The following is a 26,777-nucleotide window of genomic DNA, read 5'->3' as shown; positions in this document are numbered from 1 at the left end:
GATGAATGCAGCCCTGTTGCAGGCCTGCTTCAGAACCTGTCATTAGACAATACCATAGCTCTCAGCTGCCTGGAAAGGTTCCTGCATGAGTTTTAAAGCTGTAACGTGATTTACAACCTTATTAATTTCAGTTGCAAACTTGAGCACATACAGAGTGCTCTATTTAAACCATGAATAAGCCTGCACTACACTGAGTGGGGTTGTGTCCGTTTGCACAGCTGCACTTTGCCATAGCGTTGTCAAGTTCCACTCTAGACTTTCAAACAAAAATTTCCAAAGGTAGTGCCTCTGCTTGCAAAGCCTATTTGGACAGTACCCATATATTTGCCACTGTCGCTTTTAAAATTGGTTTCCAATAGAGTTTGAGGCCCCGGATCTAGAGTAATCTGATTTGTCTTCTAAGACATAGAAACTGAAGCACGAGGCAGCCTTCATACAGAGAAGGGTTTCTCAGCTTCAGCACTATTGATGTTTTGGGCCGAGTAGTTCTTTGTGAAAGAGTTGTCTTGTGCATTGAAGGATGTTTAGCAGTCTCTGGTTTCCTCGAGGCCTCAAGCATGCTAAATGTAGCCCAGGCAAGCAGTCAACAATAGTTTTATTTCCACCTTCAAGCAGTAAGAGCTGACCTCTGGCCCCTTCCCTTCAATGGAGGGCTTTGAGCCCATTTTCCCTTTAGGAGCTCTAACCAATCATTGCCAACTTCCATCCTGAGCTCTCAGCAGGCCAGGAACTTCAACTTGCTGCTTTACATTTCTGCCTTTTATTCCATTCTGTGAAGTACCCCATATCCTTCTAATGAATTCATTTTACACTATTGATTTTTTCCCCCAATTCAGTAAATAGCAGCCCTATTCTTCCAGTTGCTCAGACCAGAAACTTTGGAGTCATCGTTGACTCTTTTTTTTTTTTTTTTTTCCACATCCTGTGTCACTCAGTGTCCCGGCAGGATACGGATAGCACACTAAAAGCGGTATCTGAGAAAAATTCAATGGATTATTTACAAATGTGCGGTCAGGTTAAGGGAAAGTAATAAGCAATGGTGACGCACCCAAGGGGGAGTCACAGTGGGAAGCCATGACTGCCCAAGGCTGGAAGGAGGCAGGGGTGAGAAGGGTTTACCAGAACCGGCAAGAGCTGTGGTCATAGAAGATGGCTGCCAAACTGTAGCCTGGCAGGGCAGGCGCCAGGAGAATAAATATTTCTGTCTTGTTCTCCTCCTGCTCTCCAATTTCCTTTCAGTTCATTTCACTGTCTGAACCCAACCAAAGGAGGACAGGAGATTCCAGATGTGTGGTCTGCGGAGGTCAGATTTCCAGTCCCCGGGAAGGAGTAGAGGGTGGATCCGAAGGGGCAATCAGAATCCCTGTGTGCCCTCATCAGCAAATCTGTCAGCTCTGCCTTGAAATACATCCAGAAGCCAACTCTCACTCTCTACTTCCCTTATTACCTTCCTAGTCCAAGCGGCTGTTTCTCACCGGGACAACTGTATTAGCTTCTATCCCTTTACCAGCTTAATTTTTTTACAGCATTTATGACCCCCTAAAATATTATGCATGGTTTGTTTATTTGCTTATAGTCTGTCTCTCTCCACTAGAGTGTAAATTCCATGAAATCACAGACTTAATCTGTTTTGTTAACCGCTATGAAATTCCTTATACATTGTAGGCAGTCAATAAATATTTAATTAATTAATTAATACTTAAGTTGATCTGATTTGGTTTCTGTTGCTTATTATTTCCAAAGAACTTTAGATGATTTCAGGGTGTACACCCCTGAACGTAATGTAAAAACAAAATGTAATCTCATTTTGTTTTTAAAAAAAATTTTTTTTGTGTGCATATAAAAAAGAATGGGAGTATCTTCAAAAATTTTAGAAGTGATTACCATTAGAGAGTAGGATTTGGGGTAGTTTTTATTTTCTTTTTTGAATTTAACATTTCTGAAATTTTCTACAATGACTACATAGGATCCTTGTTATAAGATAAAAGTACCTTTATTTTATTTTAAAATTTAAAAAAAATATTTTTTTGAAGTATAGTTGATTTACAATGTTCTGTTAATTTCTTCTGTAAGTACCTTTATTTTAAAGTACTGACCAGCATCAACCAGATCTTCTAGAGAAGCTTGGCAGTTCTTTTTCATCCCCTGGCTCCCCGTCCCTGTTCCGACAGTGGCACTGCCAAATCTTCCCCACTCTTTTTTTTTTTTTTTTTAACATCTTTATTGGAGTATAATTGCTTTGCAATGGTGTGTCAGTTTCTGCTTTAGAACAAAGTGAATCAGTTATACATATACATATGTTCCCATATCTCTTCCCTCTTGCATGTCCCTCCCTCCCACCCTCCCTATCCCACCCCTCTAGGTGGTCACAAAGCACAGAGCTGATCTCGCTGTGCTATGCGGTTGCTTCCCACTAGCGATCGAGTTTACGTTTGGTAAGCAGTCATGCTGGATCCACTTCCCACGGTATCTATCCTGCTCTGTGCAGTAGGAAGCTTATCCATGAGATTGTAACAATCCGGCCCCCTGGCCCTCTAGCTTCCAGCTTGGTTCAGCTAATGGCTTTACCTGAAATCTAGAGGGCAAGAGGAGAGTGAGGTCAGGCCACTTATTCCCCCAGCTCCCCCCTTACCAGTTCCTGCAGGTTGGCTATGTCCCTTTACCTAAAGGCCACAGCTCCTGCCAAGTGGTCCTCTCCAAACAGCTTTCTCTGGGTCCCAGTAACTGCCCCCTCCTCTCTCTTCTCCAGGCCCAGGGATGGTAATAGTTTTCCCAACTGCTAGCCCTGGAGTAACGCACCATCCCTTTTTCTTCCTAATCCTTGCTCACAACTCTATAAACTCTCCTCAGATTGCCCAATTCAAGAATTTCATATCTTTTCTTCCAAGGTCCCAACTAAGCACTCAACTCCATCTTCTTCCATCATTCTCAGCAAATGACCTTGCCTCATTCTTTATTTTTTGCTGAGAAGGTCTTCTTGTATTAGCTTTCTTTGCATTCCTCACATGGCCATTCATCATCACGTTACTAAAAGTCTATATAATGGCCTGCTCTCGTGCCTAATTTTGCCTTTCAGAGTACATAGCATATCTTGCTCATAGCAGGGCTCTACCCTGTCTTCCTCTTGCCTCTGAGAACATTTTTCCTTCATTGGCTCTTCTACTTTCTTCCATAATTTAACTCTGGATGTTCCCAATGTGTCAAACCTTGGTTTTGCCCCATGACATAATTTTTTTAAAGAGGAAAGTTTATCTATTTTTACTATTTTAATTAGTTTTATTCGGATAATATTTTAAATGTATACTTGCTGTCTTAGTCATTTAACTAAACTCCAATCCTTTATCTCTTCAATCAGATTAGATATTTTCCATGGATTTCCAATTATCTCCTCCTCCTCAAATCCAGTATCATTTCATTCCCCTCAATTAGATTTTCTCCCACTGTCTGTATTTTTTCCAATGGAATCTACATTTCTTGAGCTCAAGAGTTTAAAACACTGAAGTTATTTTTTAATGCCTCCATTTTCTGTGCCCCTCAACTGCAATTACTTTGTGAATTCTATAATTTTTTTCCTTAAACTCATTTCTCAGAGTTACTTATTTCCATTCTCATTGTTGTAATCAAAAAAATTTTTTTAACTATAGGCCAAGATTATTTCAGTAGTCACCTAACCTGTCAAGTTCCAGGTTCCCCCATTCCTACAGAAGGATTAAGATTTCTAGAATATTGCTAATATCATGTGGTTCTAGAATGTGGCTCCCATTAATAATATTCAATAATTACGACATTAACCACAAATATATACTGAGTAGTTGCTCTGTGCTGACTGCTACACTAAGTTCTTTTTTACATGGATTAATTATTTTAATCCTCAGAAGAGTCTTGTAAATATTCAATTGTACAATTGGAAGATTTTTTTTCCTACAAGTCAAATTTATTAGATTTGTCCACAGTCCGCAACGGTGATATTCTTGCTGGTCTTGCCATTCCTGGGCCGCAAGTACTCTATGACTCCCCAAATATTCATGTCCTCTCTCACCTTGCCAAAGACCGCATGCTTGCCATCCAACTGCTCAGTCTTGGCAGTGCAGATGAAAACCTGGTAATCGTTTGTGTTGGATCCAGCACTTGCCATGGACAAGGTGCCAGGACTGGTATGACTCAGGATGAAACTCTCATCAAATTTCTCCCCAGAGATGGACTTGCCACCAGTGCCATTATGGCGTGTGAAGTCATCACCCTGGCACATAAATCCCGGAATAATTCTGTGAAAACGGGAAGCTTTACAACCAAATCCTTTCTCCCCGGTGCTCAGAGCACAAAATTTTCTGCTGTCTTTGGAAATTTGTCTGCAAACAGCTCATAGGATATGTGGCCCGAGGGCCCACCATCCATGGCCATCAGCTCTGGGGTGGTGGTGTCTTCAAGGCCAGAAGAATTTTAGAACATTTAAGAAACTCCCAGATTACCCAGCTACTGGTGGTTTTCTGGAATGCAAACTCCACATGAAACCGGAAGTCACGCTCTTCGTCTTTTTTTCCATGCTATCCAAATCCCTCAACATGACTTCCAAAATGCTCTGCAAATTGCCCCCACCCTTCCAATCCAATATCAGCCTTTGTTTCTCTCTACATTATACTGAGAGTGAGTTCACTAATGCACCATACACACACTATGTTCATTGCAGGTTTTTTTGCCTTGACTTTTGCACCTATATCTTTTTTCCTGTTGTCAGATCAAATTCTCTTTTTGAGTTAAGGTCTGGCTCCAGACCACAATGAAGTCTTCAAGAATGCTACAATACACATGGATCTTTCTTTTCTCAGAGCCTCTAAGACCACTTACTGTCTGTACCATTACTTTCATATTCAATCAGGAAGTACTTTGATTTATATTTTACTGCTATCTGTACAATTGCTATTTATTCACCCCAGAAAAAAAACACTGAGCCCTTATTATTTTCCAGGCACTGTGTAAATGCTGAGAATACAAAGGTGGGTAAGATTCAGTCTCTGAAAGAGTTTTATCCAGGGAGGCAACATGTATGCAAACTAAAATATTACAGTACACTCTGTCTGATAAGTGATAATATTGGAAGGATATATTGCATAATGGTTTAGTACATGAGTTTTGGAATTGCCCAGGTCTGGGTACATTTTCCAGCTCTGCTCCTCAATAGCTAAATGAGAATTACACAACCTAAGCTTCTGTTTCCTCATTTGCAAAATGGAGATACTAATTGTAGTAGCCACTAATTGTAGTAGCCACTTATTAAGTTTTTTAAGAATTATGTAAAGAATTTTATAAAGTATATAAGGTATATAAAGTATAAAGCATATAAAGTATAAGGTAATTAGAACAGTGCTTGAAAGTTTATAACTATTTATCCCTATCCCCCTCCAAAAAGGAATTTGCATGTATTCTATACATTTTCTTCAGTGGGAATAGAGAAGATGGAGAGAATAACTGTGCCAGGGTTGTCAGGAAAAGCTTAGGAAAAAGGGTAGAATTTGAATAGGGTCTTGAAGGATGAGAAGGAATTTGCCAGGTTATTCTGATTTGGTTATACTGTAGGAAGAATGTAGAGACAGTCTTGTGAAAAGAATCTGGAAAAGTCTTGTGAAAGAAATCTGGGAAGATAACACAGGCAGATTGTAAAGGGCATTAGGTCTATGCAAAGGTATTTGTACACCACCTTCTTGACTAGCAGTTCCCAAAGGCTTTGGTGTTGTGCCAGAGATTTCCAAAACCATAGGCTCACCAAATAATATCTGTCTCTTAAAAAAGCATAGCGACTCAGACATGTCAACATATTTTAAGGTATTTCTGAAGTTATAGTGACTCTTTGGCACTTTATGCTCTATTAATTAGTGAGTCCTAAAAGAATTACTATAGACCCTATGCTAGTTATTAATTTATTGTCTCTCAACTCCAAATTCACCCTTCATAGCCTGCTCCATGAAAATGGATCTGAATCTCTTAAACATTTTCCCTTTGCCTCTGGCACAATGTTAAGCTTTGTAGAGAGCCCTAGAGAGACATTTCAGGAGAAAGGGGCATGAATCACTCTGGCTATTCCATTGAGAATGAATTGTGGAGGAAGGACTGATTGTATTTGCAGAAGACCAGTTCATTTGTTTATTTGCCCTTTGATTTAACAAAGATTTATGAGAATCTACTCACTGTCAGGCAATGAGGATTGTTGGACAAAGAAGACACAGTCCCTGTCTCAAGACGCTCGGAGGGGAAGAGAGTTGAGTACATTAATGACAATAAGGAGTGCGCTCTGTAAGAGCCAGAGAAGCTCCAGATGCTGCGAGAGCTGGAGGGGCAGCTAATCACACTGAGAAGAGAGAACCATATTCTAGGGGAAACTTTTGAATCAAATCTTGAAGGAAAATAAAACATTCAGGTGCATAAAGGGACGAAATATGGTCTAGCTAAATTGAACTACACTGTGTAGGGTGTGAGAACATTGACAAAACAGTTGAGCATTGGGATGGGTGCCTGGTGGGTTGGTGACAGATGAAGTTAGAGAAGTTGGACCCAGATTATGGAAGGTCTACTAGGCTATTTGATATTTAGATTGTTTCTATATTTAAAACTTTTTTATTTGGCAGCAATCTCAAGTTTAGAGAAAAGTTGAAAGAACAGAACAAATAACTTTTTTTTCCCGAATCATTTGAGAATAAGTTGCCAACATGATGCTTAATCCTCTTGTCTCCCTAAATGCCTTAGTGTGTGTTATCCACAAACAAGGACGTTTTCCATAATACAATCACCAAAATTAGGAAAGCAATGTTGATCCACTACTACTCTCTAATCCTCAGAACTTATTCATGTTTCAGTAGTTGTTCCAATAATTTTTTTTATAGTAAAAGATCTAGTCCAGAATAAATCATTGTGCTTAGTCGTCATGTCTCTTTAGTTTCCTTCAATCTGGAACAGCTCCTCACCCTTCCCTTGATTTTCATTTCCTTGATCCTTTTGAAGATTACAAGTTAGTTATTCTGTAAAATGTTCCTCCGTGTGGGTTTGTTAGATCTTTCCTCGTAATTGGATTCAAGTCATGTGTCTTTGGTATGTGTATTCCAGAAACAATGCTGTGTTCTTCTCATTGTATCCTATCAGATGACGCATGATTTCAATTTGTCCCATCAATGGTGATGTTAACTTAGATCACTTTATTAAGGTGGTGTCTGCCAGGCTTTTCCAGCGCATGGTTACATCTTTTTTCCCCCTTATAAATAGTAAATATTTTGTAGGGAGATACTTGAAGACTATTTAAATAGTCATTCCTTTTCAAGCAGTCAATTTATCCGTTTGTTTATATCATCTGAATGAGTATGACTCATTCTATTTTAGTCAATGACTTATGTGTCCTTTAGAAATGTTCCCATTACTCTCTGAACCCACCCTTACTTTCTGGCGCAAGGTGCTCCAGCTTTATTGTACATTCCCTGCCCCAGCACTGGAATCATCTATTTCTCTGAAGAGCCCTGGTTCCTTTTAGTGGAGAAGAATATTTAGAAACCAACATCTATGCACTAGTGGGCTCCTTGCTGTAGGGGTGACACTGCCCCCAAACCCTCATAACAGACATATGTACATATACATACACGTGTTTATACCTGCGTTTATGTTCATTTTTTATATCTATTTTTTTATATTGAAAGCCATGAGTTTACACCAATATCCCCAATTCTAAGCCAATATCTCACTCTTATTTTCTCCCTTTATATAACTGTAACTGGTTTCTGTAGAAGTGAGAAACCTGGCTCCCTTCACCTCAATATATTTACTTACTTGACCAATCCCCTATATGTAACTGTTTCCCCTAATGGCCACCACACTCTCACCCCTGCAAATGCCCTCCTCACCTTGCTTGAGCTATGACACCCTGCTCTGGGCTACCCCTCTACCCTTCCACAGAGGCTCTCCTCTTACTGCTGGGGCTCCTGCATCCTGAGTTGAGTCAATCCCCTGCAGAGACACTTTTCTCCAGTGGTGCTCTGCCATCCCACACAGGCTACCATGGCTCTCCCCCCACTCACCTACGGGGACACCTACTTTGCAGAGCCCCAATCTAATGGGTTTGGGGTTGAATTGCTCAAGAAGTGAACAACTGAATGGAAGAGAGAAAGAAGGAAAGGGGAAAAGAAAGAGAAGAGCATTCCTATCTTTTAACAAATATATTATCAATAACATTCCCTTTTTGTGCTTGAATCTCTATCATTAATTCAAACTATTTTCTGGGATCGATTCCCAGAAATGGAATTACTGGGTCAAGTGTTATAAAGGAAATGACTTGTCTTAATTTTTACTCCCACCAGCAGTACATGACAGTGTCTATTTTATCCTAGACAGCTTTGGGTATTAGATCTAGTTTTTAAAGAATTTTTTGTTAACTTTATATGAAAGTAATGTATTGTTCTATTTTCTTTGCTAGTGAACATTTTCCCATTTGTTTATTTAGTCATTTTTAGCTTCTCTTTCATAAATTATCATTTTCATGACCATTTTAGAATTTTAGTATTTTTCTTAGGTCGGTATATTTATTAATGATATTAACGCTTAGTCATAGTCATTGCAAGAAAGATTAGTTTTTAAACCATAACTGGCTTCCTCTGGCCACCCTCTACATTTGTACTTATCTTTCTCTGCTGCCAACTAATTTCTTCTCAGGTAAATACAAACTAAGGGTTATACATAAAATTAGAAAAATAAACAGCCTGTCATAAAGCCATTCAAATGTATGGTGTACTTTTTGAAAACAAACTCTTATTTTTAGATCATTTTTATCTTTTTTACTCACTACTAGTTTGAAAGATTTATCTAATTCTCTCAGTTTTCTTCACTTCATGTAATTTGAGGCTACGTTAGTAATGCTAGATTAAAGCATGAAGTGAATTTTTCATCTTATATCTCTTTTATCTCTAATATTGCTTTTTAATCTTAAAGTATACTTTAATGTAGTGACACCAGCTTTTGGGGGGTTGGTATTTGCATGCTATAACATTTTCAACCTTTTATTTTCAATCTCTTAGTATCCTTATATTTTAGGTGTGTCTTCTGTTGTGAGTCAGGATCCTGGCAGGAAATAAAAAGGCAGCGCACTCAAAATGTTAACTGAAGAGAGTTTAATGAAGAAATTCTTTATAAAGGTGTGGGCAGCATTAAGGGAACCAATAAAAGATGGTGAAATACTCATGTACTAAAAACAGGGAGAAGCGTGTATACCCTAGCACTGAATGGTCAAAGAAAGGGAAGAGTGTTACTGGAACCCAATATAAACTGTTGCTGGGAGAGGGGGCACCTGCAGGACCAGTGGTCTTAAGTAGAGATAACACAATCACTGAAAAACTCAGGCCCAGCAGGGAGGGAACCTAGGGGAACTGATACCCCTATTTTCTCCTCCTGCCTTGTGATCTATTGCCCCTATCTGCTATTGGCCAAACCCAACCAGAAGTTAGAGAGCAAAAGATCTCAGGGGATGCAGGGCTTAGAGCTGGGCCCAGAGCCAGGCAGAGAAGAGTAGGGAAGAGCCAGCACACATGTAAACAGCTCATAGCTGGATTTTGTTGTTGTTATCCAGTCTGATAGGTTTTTTTTTTTTTTTTAAATGGAGCATTTAGCCCATTTATTTACATTTGTTAGATTACTAGGGTAATTTAGTTCTAAGATATTATTTTATGTCTCCCATTTTATATTTTTTTCTCCTGTCATGACTATTTTTCATTATCTGAGTAATTTTTCTTGTTTTATTCATTCCATTTGTATTATTTTAGTGGTTACTTTAGAAATTTATCATGTAGTATCTTTTTTTTTTTTTAAGAAATTTATTTATTTTTGGTTGCATTGGGTCTTCATTGCTGCACGTGCGCTTTCTTCAGTTACAGAGAGCGGTGCGCGGGCTTCTCATTGCGGTGGTTTCTCTTGTTGCGGAGCACGGACTCTAGGCGCGCAGGCTTCAGTAGTTGTGGCTCACGGGCTTAGTTGCTCCGCAGCATGTGGGATCTTCCCGGACCAGGGCTCGAACCCGTGTCCCCTGCATTGGCAGGAGGATTCTTAACCACTGCGCCACCAGGGAAGCCCTATCATGTAGCATCTTTAACTTCTCCTAAATAAGAGGAGGATCTTCGAAACACCTTTGGTCTTGATTATTCCCTCCTGATTTACGTGCAATTGTTGGGTATTTTTAACTCAATAAGATATTATTGCTATTGTTTTATATGTAAATATATTTATATATGATATAAATATATATTTATAATATATAGTCAATATTTATTTAGATTTACCTACTTTCTTTGCTCACCGTTCATCCTTGCATCTTAGACTTTCCATCTCAAATCACTTTCCTTCTTTCAATCTTTTGGAACATCCTCTGTTGAGATCTATTGGTGATAAACTCTTTCTGCATTTTCTTGTTTTTGAAAATGTCTTTGTTTCATCTTCATTATTGAACGATATTTTTTTCCGGGTATATAATTTTAGGATGACATCTTTGAAGATATCTACTGCCTTAGGGCTTTCATATATTTGTTGAGAAGTCTGACGTCAGCATAATTGTTACTCCTTGGAAGGATAGACTTTTAAATATTTTCTTTGTTTCTGGATTGCTGCACTATGTGTCTAGGTGTGGATTTCCTCTTATATATCCTGCTTGGGATTCATGGATAATTCTAAAACTGTCAGCTGATATCTTTTTCATTGGTTCATAAAAATTATCAGATCTTTTCTCTTCAAATATTGCTTCTACCTCATTCTCTCTCTCCTCTCGTTTTTCAACTCTAGTAGGTATTAGAACTTTTCCTCTACTCTCCATGTTGTTTAATCTCTATTTCATATTTGCTGTCACTTTGACTCTCTGTGCTGTAATCTACATAATTTCTTCAGATCTATAGTCCAGTTCATGACTTTTTTTCTTTAATGTGGCTGATCTGCTGTTTAGCTTGTCAATTGAGTTTCAAATTTTATTTCTTATATTTTTATTGTTAGAAATTCTTGCTGGTTCTTTTTCAAATCTGCGTGGTCAATTTTAGAGTCATTTCTTCCATATTCATATTTTTAAACCTTTATTCCTTTGGACATATTAAGCATAGTTATTTTATTTTCTGTGTTTCATAATTCCAATATCTGAAGGTTTGTGAGTCTGGTTCTTCTGTTGGTTATTTTTGCTGGCTCTTGCGTAAAATGCCTTCTTTCTTTATGAATTTTATGTATTTTGTGATTCTTGTACTGCTATTCTTTGAAACTTTATCTGGTGAAAAACTTTGAAACCTGAGTTGAAAAAATGCTCTTCCAGAAAGAATTTGCCTATGCTTCTGGATGGTGGATTGTGGGTTCCAAACATGGCAACCACAATATCCCCCATTCCACATGCGTTTCTTACAATGTGGCTTTGACAATCCTCCCATGGGGAAGCGGGGTCTTTGTTCTTGCTCCTTGAATCTGGGAGGGCTCATTAACTCTATGTGACTTCCAAGGCTGGGAGATAAAAGGCAACACAGTTTAACCCTACTTCTCTTCAGATGGTTTGGGCTTGGAAGCAGCCCCCATGCTGTGAGAAAGCCCATGCAGCCACATAGAAAGGTCATATGTAGGTATTCTCACCAATAGCCTCAGCTGAAGTCCTAGACAACAGCTTGTATCAACCACCAGACCTGCGGGTAAACTGGCTTACAGGTAATTATAGCTTCCAGCCCCTGAGTCACCTCCCGGTCTTCAAGTCTTCTCAGATAGCCACCAGATACCTTGGAGCAAAGATAAGTTGTCCCTGTTTTGCACTTTCCAAATTCTTGACCCACAGAATCCATGAGTATAATAACATTCCTGCAGTTTTATGATACCGAGTTGGAGGGAGTGTGGATTTTTGTCCAGCAGTCAATAACCAGAACACTTCTGCCAGATACCTGGGGGCAAGACCAATCTAAGACTACTTTAAATTAAATTCTAAGCTTTAGGGGTTTGGGGGCAACAAAAGTAGCATAAATTCAGGCTACAAACCTGCTTGAGGCTGGTTTATAACTATGAATGATTAGGAGGAATATTCTTCCCTCTACCTAATGCCATGGTTCAAGAGTGACAGTTTTCCTTGTGGTCCCATGATTTGGTGGCATGAGTAGGGGATGGGCTTATTTCTAGCTCACCCTTATACTGAGTGTTTATCCCTTTGGTTTTGGGGGGCTCTAATTAGATTCCTCACTTTGGGTAGGTCTTGGGTTTCATCTCCTGTTCTCTGCTCCCCGCAAATTAAAGAAAAACAAAAACGAAAACAAAAAAACTTAAGGTGCTTAAGGTCACCGGATTTTGACAAGTACCCTCAAAGTGAAACCAGTTTCACTGCTTTGTTTATTTATCAAGGTTCCCATTTTAACTTGGTTTTGGTCTTTGTGTATATCTTTTTTTCCCCTCTAGGCTCGTTGATGCATTTGAAAAGATGCTTTGTATATTATAAATGGAATTTTTGGTGTTTTCAGCAGGTGGCTTGGTCAGGACCCTGTATGGGCTGAATTTCAGGACCCCCGAAAATTTATATGTTGAAATCCTAACTTCCAGTACCTCAAATGTGACTGTATTTAAAGATAGGTGACTTTAAATAGGTGACTACATTTGAATGAGGTTGTTGGAGTGGGCTCTAATCAAATATGACTAGGTCCTTTTAAGAAGAAATTAGGACACGGACATGTACAGAGGCAAAACGATGTGAAGACAGAGGGAGAAGAAGGCTATCCACAAGCCAAGGAGAGAGGCCTCCAGAGAAACAAAGCTGCTAACACTTGATCTTGGACTTCCAGCCTCCAGGACTGCGAGAAAATAATTTTCTGTTGTTTAAGCCATCCGGTCTGTGGGACTTTGTATGACAGCCCTAGCAAACTGGAAACCCTCACCCCATTTATTTATTTGCTTAATCAACAGTTGAAAGTACCATTAATACCAGTTTATTAAGGGACTGGCTATTCAATCTGTATTTCTTGCAACTTCTATGTTTTTTCTGGCTTCTGCTGTCTCCCTTTTGATCATTTCATGGTTCTTCAACACTCACAAACAACATGAGAGGAACATAGAGACAATAAAACCCCAGTTCTTCTGTTGTATCTCCTAGCTAACATCCCAGGTTATTAGTGTGATATTGGAGGGAAGGAAACTGTAGGCTAAGTAGAGTTTTTGCGTAACTCTATATATTATTCTGTACGACCTTAAACATTTTAATAATATAATCTCTTGCTTTAATGGTCATAAATGTTCATAGATCAACATAAACATAGGGGCTTCCCTGGTGGTGCAGTGGTTAAGAATCTGCCTGCTAATGCAGGGGACACGGGTTCGAGCCCTGGTCCGGGAAGATCCCACAGGCTGTGGAGCAACTAAGCCCGTGCGCCACAACTACTGAGCCTGCGCTCTAGAGTCCGCGAGCCACAACTACTGAGCCCATATGCTACAACTACTGAAGCCCGCGTGCCTAGAGCCCGTGCTCCACAACAAGAGAAGCCACCGCAATGAGAAGCCCGTGCACCGAAACGAAGAGTAGCCCCCGCTCTCAACAACTAAAGAAAACCCGCGTGCAGCAGTGAAGACCCAATGCAGCCAAAAATGAAATAAATGAATAAATAAATTAATTTAAAAATATATATACATAGATCAATATTCAACCTACAATACATGGCATGTTGCCCAAGGCTTGTGAAGATTTCAAGCTACTCAAATAACATAACAACTTAAAGTTGCAACAGGAAAACCATCAGGGTGTTTATATTCAGTAGTTTTATTATTAAGATACTTTATATTAAAAGAAACACCCATTAGTCCATCTAATTTTTGGAATTTTAGTTCCAAAAATAAAACTTAGACAACTTGAAAGAATCATTATTTGTTACTCCAATTAGTTCAATATTTACAACATAGTCAATGAATCAATTTTCCTCAATGGAAATCTTAAGACTTTTCTAAAAATTTCAAATTATTTTTGGAGAGAATAAGATGTAACACAGAAACAGATGGAGAATCAAAAACAAATACTTGTTTTATCATAGTAACTAACTTGGAATTGGGTTTAAGTACTGAGTGAGTCACAGTTTCTGTTCTTTCAGACCAATTTAACTTCAGTATAATTACTCAGGCTTAATGAAAGAGTCCTCACAATATGTAAAAAAAAAGTGTGATGATATGTGTATGCATTTACTTGGGGAGTTTTGGAATTCTGGGGGCCTCTAATAATGAACGGATGCTAAAATGAGGCTTTAAGAAGTGATAACAAACCCATTTTCTTATATCAAGTAACCTAGGGCATTTCCTTATTAAATCAGAGCATTGCAAAATTTCAGAAAAGGGGTGGGATAAAAATATATTTCTATAATGAAGACAAAACCAAGTTTCCTAGAAAAAGTAAAGTATCCACCTCCATTCTTAAGAGCATAGGAAGGGGAAATGTTAAAATTTGGAAGTAGGGAGGGGGGCCCAAACTCCTGCTCAGGAGGCTAAGACAGGGCAGGGCCCGGAGATAGAAGAAGGGGTGTTCCAGAGAATCCATGCAAAGTCAAGGCCGAGTCCAGGGTGGGGAGAAAGCAGGCCACCAATGAGAGCTCATAGAGACAGGCCTTCCGGAAGCCTTCTAGATCTTCATTTAGGAGAGCGGGATGCCTTTGGAAGAGGAGAGACTGGCAGAGCTGTGATTTTTTGACTTCGCCCCAGTGGCATGAAATGATCTTGATTAGTTTCCATTTCTAGACCAACCTGCTAATAATCCTCATGTGATTGCATAGGCCCTTTATCCCCCAAACATTCTGTCTGAGTGTTGATGTGTGAAATCCCTTCAATGGGTCAAATAGCCACGGCTCCACAATGAGAGATAAAAGGCTTACAGGGAAAATTCACTGAGTTCTTGCCCATGTGTGAACAGATGATCACTGAGGAGAATCAGTGACTGATGAGAGAGGTTTTCATAGTTTTGGGAAGTGTAGGCAGCAGGGGGAGTAGAGGAGTGGGGAGAGAGAAGAGCTCAAGTTTTTCTTGTTCATCTGGGCCTCTTTCTCTTCAATATTTGGTGACAAATAGAAGCTTCTGTGAAGGTATTTTTATGAGGCAGACTTGCTGGGAGCATCTAAGCCCCACGGTGCTACCAAGGTTGTGAAGCAGAATTTATGAAGCTGATTTTTATTGTCTTACTCAGTTCCTGGTGCCACCGACAGCAGGAATAAAGAAGCTCGTTTTCTCAGAGGACAGTGAACTGATGTTTCATGGATGTATGCAAACCAGCCTCTCTGATTTCTTGTGATTTATTCAGAAGAGTGGTCATCCCACATTTTTTACAAGTCAGCAGCACTTAATTTTTAAGTATTATCTTATTTTACTTTATATTCTTCTACAAAGCATTTCAGGCTACTTGCAGGAAATACACTTGATCACCATAAACCATCCCATTTTGCTGAAAGAGTTTTGAGTCTTGTTGCTCATCATTGTGAGGGGACAAAAGTCAGGCTTGACCAACTGGAGCAAGTTGGCATTCTACACCATCAACCTGCCAAGTGAAGCTGACCCAAGCTGTGTCTTCAGGCAGTAACCACCAGCATTTGTGATTGAAATCATACCAGTGCAGGAATTCACTCTGTTTACGCTGCCTCACTGAGTCATTTTTTAAATGGGCATTTGGTAACCCAAATAAATCTTTCTATAAATGAAAGAAACAGTTTTGAGGGATGTGGCGGTCTTCCAAATTCCTCATCAGAAAGGCTTCTTCTCAAAATTGCCCAAGGTCTTTTTCTTCTTTTTTATTTTTTAAATGACATGAGAAGTACATTCCCACTGTAAAAGACAATACAGAAGCATACAGATATTAAGGTCCACCTTCCCCGAAGATTTTTTAATGCCTCCTTTTCTAGAATAGAGGTCCTTTCTTTGGGGCTCTGGGAAGTGGTGAGGAGAGCAGGGCTGGCTCTGGGCCCCTCGTCACATCTCTTTCTGTATCTTTCCCTGTATTAGTCAGGAGAGGCTCTGCTGTGTTGCATCAATAAACAGACCCTCAAACCTTACCAAACTCACTCTTGCAGAGTCTACTGGAGGTTCAGCAGCTTTTGAGGGCAGCTCCCTTCCAAGTGATGACTTGGGAATCCGGGTTGCTTTCACCTTACAGCTACTCTATCTGGAACACAAGACTTCCAGTGACCCTGAAGCAGGGGATGAGTGAGAATTCACATGTGTTCTCAACTGCCGTAGGCTGGAAATGACACACATCACTTCCACTTCTAATTCATTGGCTGGAGCCTGAGCATGGCCCCAAATTAACTTCAAGGGAGGCTGGGAAGTATTCCTGTGTGCCCAGGAATGAAAGGAAAAATAATTAAGATGAGCACTGCTAAATTTCTACCATATTCCCTCTCTCCCTAATGTTCTTTCTACCCCGGCACCCATGCACTCAGCAGTGACGACCCAACTTGTTTGTAGGTATCTCTATACCCATTGCTGAGCAGTAAGCTCTCTGAGGCAGGTTGGAGGCTAAGAAAGGAGAAGGTTTGGATAGGGATGTGATATATGCAAGGGAACTAAATCCCTCGATGGATAAGGTTCCCATGCTTGAGAAGGGACTAGCCAGCAGAAACCAACTTTCCTTTCCCTCAACCTATTTACCATCTGGCCCTACCATGGTATGATAGATGGGGTAGTAGAGTTCTCCATCCGGTCCTGCCACTGTATAATGAGGGAGGTTGTGCAGTTTTCTCCTGTGAGAGTCAGTTTCTAGAGAGGAGAATCTGATTTCTATGTAGCCCTTGAGAACAGACTAGATAATAATGTAGGAAAATTCTTGAAATACTCAAGATTTATCCTTAGAGGTCTATGAACTTTCTGTTTACTAGCTTTTAAAGTATCCCATGGCACTTCCCTGGTGGTGCAGTGGTTAAGAATCCTCCTGCCAATTCAAGGGACATGGGTTCGAGCCCTGGTCCAGGAAGTTCCCACATGCCGCGGAGCAACTAACCCCGTGTGCCACAACTACTGAGCCTGTGCTCTAGAGCCTGCGAGCCACAACTACTGAGCCCATGTGCCACAACTACTGAAGCCCGCGCGCCTAGAGTCCGTGCTCCACAACAAGAGAAGCCACTGAAGTGAGAAGCCCGCATACTGCAACGAAGAGTAGCCCCGGCTCGCCACAACTAGAGAAAGCCTGCGCACAGCAACGAAGACCCAACGCAGACAAAAATAAATAAATAAATATATTAAAACCCCCCCCAAAACCTAATTACTTTAAAAATAAATAAATAAATAAATAAATAATAAAGTATCCTATGTCTCTTTATCCTGCCTTCCAACTCCAGCTTTCCCCCCAACTTCACACAGTTACCTACTCTCACAATGAAAACACACATGCAGAGTCAACTTCAGAGATTCTCTCCCTAAATCAGTTTCCAAAGTCCCTCTTCTTTCTCCCCAAGTCCAACCTTCCTCAGCTCTGATGGAGCCAGATGATTATTCACGAGGTAAATACCAGGTATAATTTGTGGTTATAAAAGCCTTTATTAATACGTAATTGGATCTAGATGTCATTTGTGAGCAAACATTTTAATTAAGCTATTAATTCCATCAGAGCGCTTGGGTTTAGATATCCTCCACAATAAGATTTTTGTACTTTCCTCATTGGCTCTTATTCCCTGATCTTCAATGATTTGATGCCCTCAGTTACATAGTTTCGATACCATAATTTTTGGCATCCTATCTCCATTCCTTTGAAAAGTTAGGGCTTTCTGAACATGATCCAGATCCCTACTCTGTGGGTATGTATTGTTAGATGACTGCGGACAGGGAGAAAATAGTTACCAGACAGTTTCTCCACATCTATGAGGAGGTTGGTTGAAATCTAAAGGAGAATTAAAGAGGCATTTGAAGAGGTGCAGTGGCCTCTCTATTGAGGGAGCGATGTCCTTCGGGTAGTAACCTCGCCAGATTCTACTGCTCAGGTCCCTCTTTGCCCACCTCTATGCATCTGTATCTACAGAATGAGGTCCTTTAGCCCATGTGCATTAAGGTGGATGAGCCAAGACTAGCTCATCTTAGCTCTTTTCTTCCCACAGCAGAGTGTGCAAGCCCAGCACCTCAGGATTCTGAGTCCAGGAATGTGTTCTCTAAACATCATAACCTCCAGACTCCTCTCTCCAGGAGGAAGGTGCTTTAGAGAGTTCTCATTCACAATGTGTAACGTTAAAAGTTTTAACATAAAAAGAGAAGTAAGGGGACTTCCCTGGTGGCACAGTGGTTAAGAATTCACCTGCCAATGCAGGGGACAGGGGTTCTAACCCTGGTCCGGGAAGATCCCACATGCCGCGTAGCAACTAAGCCCATGCACCACAACTACTGAGCCTGCGCTCTAGAGCCCGTGAGCCACAACTACTGAGGCTGAGAGCCACAACTACTGAAGCCCGTGCACCTACAGCCCATGCTCCACAACAAGAGAAGCCACCTCAATGAGAAGCCCACGCACCACAACAAAGAGTAGCCCCTGCTCGCCACAACTAGAGAAAGCCCATGCACAGCAACGAAGCCCCAACGCAGCCAAAAATAAATAAATAAATAAATTTATTAAAAAAAAAAGAGAGAGAGAAGTAAGACAGACACAAATAGCTAAAAGGAAGTAAAACAGCCCATGTTAAGGTCTCCTTTCCCCAAATTGGAGGCTTTGAGAGGGTCAGTGACTTCTCTCGGGTATCCAGTACGAGGTGAGGTTAGGTCTCCGGGTTCTCAAGCTACTCTTCCGACCACAAGACCACACTTCCTTCCGCTCCTATTGATATGCAGAGAAGACTGTAAAATGTAAGCAGCCAGGGTGGTGACAGGGCAGGAAGGAAAACACCACAGTGTTACTTCACAAGACTGCAAAATCAAATCTGAATTTAGATGACCCTTTTAAGAAATTGCTTTGTAAATTCAATAGGAGGCTCTCAATGTAATTTAAATGAAGGAAACAACTTATTAAAAACCTACCATATGCTAGGCACTGATAAGTACCAGGGATACAAAGAATGCACAAAATGAAGTGCCTTCCATCATGTGTTAAAAATCATCACTGAACAATGAACAGCGGTGTGGTATGCAATGTAGCCCAGCCCAGATCCCCTTCACAGGCTGGGGCAGCCGTCCTCCAGCTGCTGCGAGGGCCTTGGCTAACAGCTCATACCCATGACTTTCTCCAGAGTCTTGACCTTGGCTAAGTGGAGCCACTTCACTGGAGACTCCTGGGAGTCTCCCCTGTCCAAGGGTAACTGAGGACTGACTCATTTCCACTCTTTCATACTCCTTCCCAGACTCTACCTAGGAAGATGTCCTTGCTCAGCTCTTTCCCATACTGCTTCTTCCCCTCCTCCAGCTTTTCCTAAAGAACATTAGCTCAATAAAGTACACATACTAGAACCCTTTTCTCAGGCTCTTCATCTACCAAACCCACTTGAATAGGTGTTTCTTTAGGTTACAGAGTAGTCTCCTAGATGCATTGTCTAGGGTAGGATTAGTAACATTATGTGGGTCTGTACACGTTTTAAAAGACCCCAACATTTTCTACTATCCATAGGACATTTAGCATGTTACCTTACATCCCCTCCATTTTTGTTCTAAAGACTAAAAATCTCATTTTTCAATATGAATTTCAGTGAATATTTTTTGGCACTTAAGAGATGGCACATGGCACATGAAAATATGCTCAACATTGCTAATTACTAGAGAAATGCAAATCAAAACAACAATGAGGTATCATCTCACACTGGTCAGAATGGCCAGTTAAAAAGTCTACAAATAACAAATGCTGGAGAGGGTGTGGAGAAAAGGGAACCCTCCCACACTGTTGGTGGGAATGTAAATTGGTGCAGCCACTGTGGAAAACAGTATGGAGTTTCCTCAGAAAACTAAAAATAGAATTACCATATGATCCAGCAATCCCACTCCTGGGCATATATCCAGACAAAACTATAATTCAAAAAGATACATGCACCCCTAAGTTCATAGCAGCACTATTCACAATAGCTAAGACTTGGAAACAACCCAAATGTCCATCAACAGATGAATGGATAAAGAACATGTGGTACATATATATAATGGGATATGACAAAGCCATAAAAAGAAAGAAATATTGTCATTTGCAGCAACATGGATGCAACTAGAGATTATCATACTAAGCGAACTAAGTCAGAAAGAGAAAGACAAATACTGTATGATATCACTTTTATGTGGAATCTAAAATATGGCACAAATGAACCTATCTATGAAACAGAAACAGAATCACAGACATAGAGAACGGACTGGTGGTTGCTGAGGGGTAGGGGGTTGGGGGAGGGTTGGAGTGGGAGGCTGGGTTTAGCAGATGTAAGCTTTTATATATAGAATGGATGAACAGCAAGGTCGTACTGTATAACATGGAGAGCTATATTCAATATCCTAAGATAAACCATAATAGAAAAGAATATTTTTTAAAAAAGAATGTATATATGTATAACTGAATCACTTTGCTGTACAGCAGAAATTAATACAACATTGTAAATCAACTATACTTCAATTAAAAAAAATATTGACCAAAAAAAAAAAATATTCTTTGGAGAATGAACTAACATAATAAGACAGTAAATGTGTATGTATCTATATGAATGCTATGTGTTTTAGCACTTTCCCATAACTGTGTGGTCATTAAAAGCCATTTCTATTATTAAAAAAAAGGTTTTCCATGCTCATTATACAATAATAGAATAAAAACTACCTAGGTAGAAACTGGTGGTCTTACTGTAGAGGCAGTCATCCTCAGCAAACCTCCAGCCAGGTGTTGCGTAGGACATTCAGCTATTGTGTTTCTTATCCATGCGTTTCAACAAATGAACTGCAACTGCAATGCCAACCTTATTAAAATTTAATGTATTTTTATTATAATACCAGTTCTTATGGTGGGTGTAACTCCTGCTGTCCATTTTCCTAACCCTCACAGCTTGGTGCCTCTAAATAATCACATTCTCCTTTTCGAATCTCCTAAGTAGTTAAGGCATAAATATCCCACCACCGACACCTTAAATATTAATAAATGAGGTTAAGTTATTAGAAACAAGATTAAAATATTGGAGCCATCTCCAAAATGTGCCTCTCCTCCCACTCTGCCTCCCAACCATCAAGAGATGATTGATTAGTTAAAGACAAAGACAAGGCAATGTTAGAGAAAAAATTATTCATGACGCTTGTTAGAGACAGGTAGGCAGGCAGATTTCATTCAAGGGAGACTACCTCCGTGGGGTGTTGTGGTAGCCGACAGAGATCTGACCCAACTGCAGCCCCAGAAAGGACAAGAGGGGATTTAGAGCCAAGCAGGAGGATAGGGGTTAGTGGATGGAAAATTACTAAGAGAAATCATCAGGTGTAAGAAGGATTCATGCTAGAACACTCGACAGAATTCTTGCTAAAGGCAGGTCAGAGTGATAAGATATTGAGGGTGGGGGATTTTCACTAAACTGATTTAGCAGGATTCTTGCTCAGATGGATTCTCCAAGGACAGAGAGCGAAGCCGCAGGCCTGGCCTTGTCCAGCAAAGGACTCACAGGAGGTCAAGGAGAGACCTCTCCTAGGTCAAGGAGAGAGCCATAACCAAGAGTCAATGGAGGTTATAAAGTTAGTGCAATAATAACTAACCATTAGCATGGACAGTTGCTGTTCTAAGAGCGCCACAATATTAATTTGTTTAATCTTCACAATAATGTATGTGTAGATACTATTATTACCCCCATTTTACAAGTGAGGAAACTGAGACACAGAAAACTTAAGCAAATTTCCCAAAGTCTCCCAACAATGGCTGAAGGATTTAAATGTAGGAAGTCTGGTTACTGAATCCATTGTCTAACCAGTAAGACATACTGCCTTTTTGTGTGAGAGAGAAGAAGAATTAAAGCCTAAGATCTGGGGATAGGTTTTATAGCTGACAGAGTGAGCTGGAAGTTCTGACAATAATTTATAATCTCATCTTGCTGGTTACTATACCATAGTTATAGAAAGGATTTTAGATTAAGTAGGTCAGTTTCTAAGGTGATCTGCAGCCCCTTAAATGAAGAGAGCTGAAAGTATGGGTAATATTTTTTTTAATTGAAAATATTTTAATAGTTGGGTAATGCTTATTCAAATGCAGGTGTACACCAATGTTTCCTTCTAAAAAAACAGTTCTTACTGGACATTTGTATATTTGCATTTTAAGAGGACAGGAACTGCAAATTTTAGAAAACTTTCTTCCTTGAAAACTCTCTTAGGGCTCATTAAAAACTGAATTTTTTCATTCTTTAGGGCATTAGTAGATGTTGCACCAATGCAGTCTCATTAGGATTTTGTATTTAGTGCTTCTGGTTTATAATGTCACTTATTATACAAAGAACACAGTATTATGGCTATAATCTGAAAACACAGAGACAGCAGTTACAAAGCAGGTCTGGAAAACAAGATTCCCAGTTTGGAATGGAAACAGAAGGAAACATCAAGCCCCAGATTTTAGGAGAAATGGGTTGCATTGTAAATAATACATACAGTGATAGATCTTCTTCCTTGGTGTATCTTTCTCTTTTTTTTTCCCCAAATTGGTCCGAGGTCGTGCCATCATCAGAACCACTCCTCTAAAGTAAGAAATTATCTCTAACAAACATTTCTTTTATTTGGAATGGTTAACAGTATTAGACCATTAAAACTCTAACACAGGTTACTTTTCCAGCTGCTCTCATGGAGCAAAAGACTGCAATATAGAACAGATAGATTTTGCTTGAGTGAAAGGAAAGAAAAAGAACAGGTCTGGAATGTGGGGTATTGCGTGGGAGATAGTCTGCCCGTGTTGAGTAATGAAGTGGCTCTGAGATATAAGGCACATGGTAGGAGGAAGTCTGCAAAGGGAAGGATTTCTCAAAACACATTTTGACTTTGTTGGAGATCGGCAGGCTTTTTTTTTTTTTTTTTTTGATGGTAGTGGATGTGGAATGTCCTTTTCCAAGGTCATGAGATGGAGCCATATCCATTTGGAATCATTTAAGAGTTGTTTTGCTTAATGTGGTACAGATAAATGGTTCACCTTTTGTAGTGGTCATCCTTTGGAATCAATCAGCTAATAATAAGAACCCACCCTCCACCCAACTGCCCCAATCTGGTGATCCAATTGTGATAAGACCAGACCAACCATGCCCCAGCCCCCATGCTACTCCACCACCATTTCCATTTCATATAAGGTGGTTCCTTCATTCTGCCTCTCAGCTGCAGTTCACTGTACCAATGACGACTATTTGACCTAAGGTGGACCAATCAGAGCACTTTCCCTACGAATATGGAATTGAGGTGGATGAGGAGTAGAGGGAAGAAAAAAGAGAGGAAAAGAAGGAGATTGACTCAATTTCCCTGTGAGGTAGAGTGGTGACCTGCAAACTCAGGAGTTGTGGGTAGCCTTTCTGCCAGACAGACAGGGGAACAGAGAAAGCTAGGGTGCAGGAACAGAAGAATGCAATGGTTACACAGAGAGAAACGGAGAGACACAGAGGAAATCCAGGTGTGGCTCTTTCTGAGGCTGAGCATTCCTTTATGCTTCCGTGAGTTACCTCTGTAGTGATATAATAAATTCTCCTTGTTTGCTTAATTTAATTCACCTGGATTTGTTTTTAAATAACTAAAGAAATCTCAACTGGATACACCTTCTTCTCTTATCACCCTAATGCTATGCAGTTCAATAGTTTTTCTCTTTTTGAACCAGGAGGAAAAAGCAACAAATTCTTCAACACAGGCCCTTCTGGATTGTGGCCTCTGTATGTATTTTATGGCTTGTGGAACATGAAAATCACATCAACTTTGTTAGCTTCTGTCACACCTGATGTGTGGGAGCATTGTTGGTACTTAGGCTTAAGTTGAGAAATACGGTTTAAAATTGAGATAATGATGTGAAAACATCTAGCATGATGTCTTCCCAGTAGTTAGGAGGTAATTAGGTTCCACTGGATACAAGGAACAGAGATTCACCCATTATTTTTTTTAAACAGCGGGGTCTTGGAAGGATATTCACAGACAAAAGGAATCTCTGCTAAGAGCTAAGGCCTGGCTTGGCAACTCTAAGAATTGGATTTTCTAGTTAGCTGCTCAGTAGCAGAAATTTGTTGAACTTACCCAATGATGGTGACTTTGTTCCTCTTTGTCTCTGCATTTACTGCTTCTGCTTCTACTGACCTACTTGCTCACCTTCTCTTCAGCCGCCTTTCTCTCCCTCATTGTTTCTCCTCACGCATTATGTCTCCTTTCTTGTAGCTTCAGCTTATTTTATAATTTTTGAATGCCCGTGACCTTTTATAGCCCTGACTACCATTTCTTATCTGGGTGGTTTCTTTCCCCTCCCATCTACACCTGGCTGATTCTTTTTTTTTTTTTTTTCTTTTACATTTTAGAAAGGGAGTCTGATTTGTCTAGTTAATCTCTGTTTCAGAGGAGCGCTTGTATTACTGTCCTCATAATACCGTGGTTTCTATGAGCCTCTATACTGGGTGCCCTCAGTTCAAAGTCAGAGCTGGATGGTAATAGGGATGACAGGTGTTATGAAAGAGCTGAGTGGTCTCATGGTGATCATGGCGGCCCAGAGCTGCCTGCTCAGGAGGGACTTGTGGACAGGATTCACTTATTTAATGTAGCTCTCAGTAAGTCTTTCTTCCTTTTTTTTTTTTCTTTCTTTCCATTCTTTTCTTTCTAGCATAGTGACCTGGGGAAACACCTTTCAGGACATGTTCCATCTTTCACATTGGTATAGTCCTTATGTATATGGAAAGTCCCCAGAAGAGGACTTGTGCCTAGAGATGATTTCAGTTGTCTTGTGTAGCACTTCTCAAAGTGTGGTCAGTGGACTATGGGGAGATCCTCTCTGGAGTCTTTGAGGTCAAAATTACTTTTATTATAATGCTAAGATGGTACAATCTTATAATCTTGTCTCTCTGTGTTGACATTTGCACTAATGGTGTAAAGCAATGGTGGTTAAAATTGCTGGCATCTCAGTGTGACTCAAGGCAGTGGCACTGAACTGTACTAGGAATCATTGTTTTTCTCACTGTCATGCACTCGCAGTAAAAACCAAACCACATACACACATGCACGCACACACACACAAAGCCAGTTTCTCTTAAGAATGTCCTTGAAGGAGCAAGAATTTATTTTATTAAATCCTGACACTTGGTTATACATTTATTCTATGTTTAAAAAAATGGGAAATATACATAAAGCATTTCTGCTGCACACAGAAAAGTACAATAGTTGTCTTTAGTAAAAGCACATGTGTGTTTGAGACAGAAGCTGAACTAGCTGCTTTTCTCGTGGGACATCATTTTCACTTGGAAAAAATGACTGACAGAAAAACTATGGTTATTCAGACTCAGGCATTTGGCAGATACTTCATTAAAAATGCTTGAAGTGAAACTGTCACTTCAAGGAAAACAACTGATAGTGTTTATTGCCAATGAGAAAAATGGGAGCGAAAATTAGAATTTGGGGAAATTTGTATTTACCACTGTGAGCTTAATAGTTTCCCAATACTTAAAAACTTTACTAATGAGATTGGTGGTGATATTAGTGAATATAAGTTTTGATATTATATAATGAAATATATTAACATTTTGGAGATCTGCATAACTCAGTGAAGCAATCCTTTCCAAATAACCAATGCTTTTTTCTTAAAATTTATTTATTTTATTTATTTATTTTTGGCTGCGTTGGGTCTTCATTGCTGTGGGCTTTCTCTAGTTGCAGCCAGTGGGGGCCATTCTTCATTGCGTTGCGTGGGCTTCTCATTGCAGTGGCTTCTCTTGCTCTGGAGCACAGGCTCTAGAGCACAGGCTCAGTAGTTGTGGTGCGCGGGCTCAGTAGTTGTGGTGTGCGGGCTCAGTAGTTGTGGCACCCGGGCTTAGTTGCTCCGCGGCATGCAGGATCCTCCTGGACCAGGGCTTGAACCCGTGTCCCTTGCATTGGCAGGCGGATTCTTAACCACTGTGCCACCAGGGAAGCCTGACCGATGATTTATGTTACAAAATCATGCTGGGTAAAAGATCCACTCAAAATGCAAGATAGACCAATGGATTTTATCGTGATAGAGTTTAAAATCTCATTATATGGTTTCAGATTCCACATTGTAACTAACCTTTAGGATACTGCCCTTGTTGAGTTTTAGTATAGCATCAATGAAAAATATCCACAATTATCTAAAAGGTTTATTAAAACCCTTTTCTAATAACATATCTGTATGGGGCCAGATTCTCTTCATATACTTAAAACAACATATGACAACAGAATGAATGTAGAAGGAGATATGAGAAGTCTTCTAGTAACCCAGACATTAAGAGAATTGCCAAAATGTAGAACAATGCCTCCTTTTTGCGCTAATTGGTTTTTCTTTTGTAAAAATGTTTTATAAAAATAGCATTTATGCCAACAAGTAGTAGCATTGTTATTTTTGATAGAATTTACAAATAAAAATTTTAAGAATTTTTCAGTTCTGCTTTCTAATGCTATAAGTATTTATTGATATAATCCACATAAAGTTTTTTGAGGTCCTCAATAATGTTTAAGAGTGTAAAGCAGTGGTGTGCAGGCTGGCTGGCACTGGCTCATGACGGTCAAGGTGAGCATCTCTTTCCAATTCTGTGTTCAATGCCATCATATTTATGGCTTGAAATTGGACATGGAGAGAGTATTTGCAAAACAAAAATCAGCAAATGTACAGAGATTGAAAAAATATATTTATTAAACATTTACCAGTATATTACTCTGTAAAGGAC

At 39.8% G+C, this 26,777-nt stretch overlaps 1 pseudogene; it reads right to left on the bottom strand.

The window, feature by feature from the left end:
• Window positions 1-3,937: 3,937 nt before the first annotated feature.
• LOC137763681 (peptidyl-prolyl cis-trans isomerase A pseudogene) lies at window positions 3,938-4,401 on the bottom strand (annotated as a pseudogene).
• Between the last annotated feature and the right edge of the window lie 22,376 nt (window positions 4,402-26,777).

This window comes from Eschrichtius robustus, chromosome 4 (assembly GCF_028021215.1).
Source record: "Eschrichtius robustus isolate mEscRob2 chromosome 4, mEscRob2.pri, whole genome shotgun sequence".
In the NCBI taxonomy this organism is placed as follows: Eukaryota; Metazoa; Chordata; class Mammalia; order Artiodactyla; family Eschrichtiidae; genus Eschrichtius; species Eschrichtius robustus.
This window is presented reverse-complemented; position numbering and strand designations above follow the sequence as displayed.